Source organism: Geospiza fortis, unplaced genomic scaffold, assembly GCF_000277835.1.
Source record: "Geospiza fortis unplaced genomic scaffold, GeoFor_1.0 scaffold219, whole genome shotgun sequence".
NCBI lineage: Eukaryota > Metazoa > Chordata > Aves > Passeriformes > Thraupidae > Geospiza > Geospiza fortis.
In genome coordinates, this window is record NW_005054376.1 from 3,016,200 (window position 1) to 3,017,618 (window position 1,419).

A 1,419-nucleotide genomic window follows, 5' to 3' on the forward strand; every position below is an offset into this window, starting at 1 on the left:
CCTCCCCCCCGCCCTCCACGTCGGAGGAAAATTTACTGCCTCTAGGAGCAAATGGCCCCTGCACTCCGATGGGGAGCCGCAGTGGGCCCTCGGGGGCCCGGCCCACGTGTCGCCACGCCGGGAAGGGCGGCAAAGCCCCCGGGCTCCCGGGACTGCTCTTCACACACACAAACATCCATGTCCCCTAAACGGATTTTTTTTTTTCTCTTTCCCCTTCCCCCCCTCCTCCACCATACTCCCACCCCCGATGCTCTTTTTCACCAGCGCTTTTGTCTACCACTGGCAGGAGAGTAAATTGTTGTTTTTACTCTCATTGAGGTTCAAATGGAGCTGGCAGATTAAGCCTAGCTAATGCCCCGGGGGGGTGCTGGAGATGAGAAAAAGAGGAGAGAAGGGGGTTGGCGAAGGGGCCCATGGCCCCTTAGCGCCGTCCTGTCTGAACCGGGGCGGTGGGGAAAGCCTCCCACCCGGGACAGCCTCCCAGCTGCGGCTGCTCGGGACTCCCGTGGGCCAAAGGCCTGACCCTTTTGCCTTCTCTCCCCGGTCCGCTGGAGCGCAGGGCTGCGAGGGGAGGCGGCGGCTTTCCCGAGAGATCCGCACGGGGCAGCGGGAGGCGATTCCCGCGGCCCGGCCCCTCCGGCCAGGCGGGGCCAGGGGGCCCCCTCAGCGCCGGGGAGAAGGGGCAAGGAAGGCCGGGGTGTAAGCAAAAGTCGAGAATAGATTTCAATGCAGATAACCCGTAAATACGATTGCGCAAGAATTGATTTCAGTGAAAGAAAAGAAAAAACTTCTTTTGATCACTTTTTCGCACCGGTCTGATAAAAAGATGTTAGCCCATGTAAAAATAATTTAAATAACTTTTGTTTACTTATTTTGTTCCCTCATCTTTTTTTTTTTTTTTAGACGACTTGGTGCTACCCTAAAGAAATAAAAAAATAGGGTAGTCTAAGAATGTCTTAGTCGAGACATTCTAAAAGTTGGGAGCAGAAAAAGAAACCAGGCTCCCATATGGAACTGGACTGTCCTGGGGAAAAAATCAATTCTTTAAAAGTCCTTTTCTCTAAGAAAATCCCGTGTGCTTGAACAGGACGGTGCATCTTCCCTTTCATTAGTCGGCAAACTGCGGTCATCCGGCCCGAGCGGACGGGCACCAGGGCGCTCCAGGGTTTTTCAAGAGTCTCCCAGTTCGTGAGCCTCCGTAACTCCACACGTGTAGCCTGGCCCATGGTGCGTGCGGATCCCCTCGGGTCCGTGGGGCCGGCCGAGGCCCCGGCGGGCCGCGTGTTCCCCTCCTGGCCCCTTTCGCCGATGAGTTCTGCTTTTCTCTTCAGCTCATCCAGCGGGAGTGCTTTCCACGGGCGCCCCCGGCGCATCTACTACCGGGTGGGACCCGGCAGCGTTATTTATCCATGGGACAGA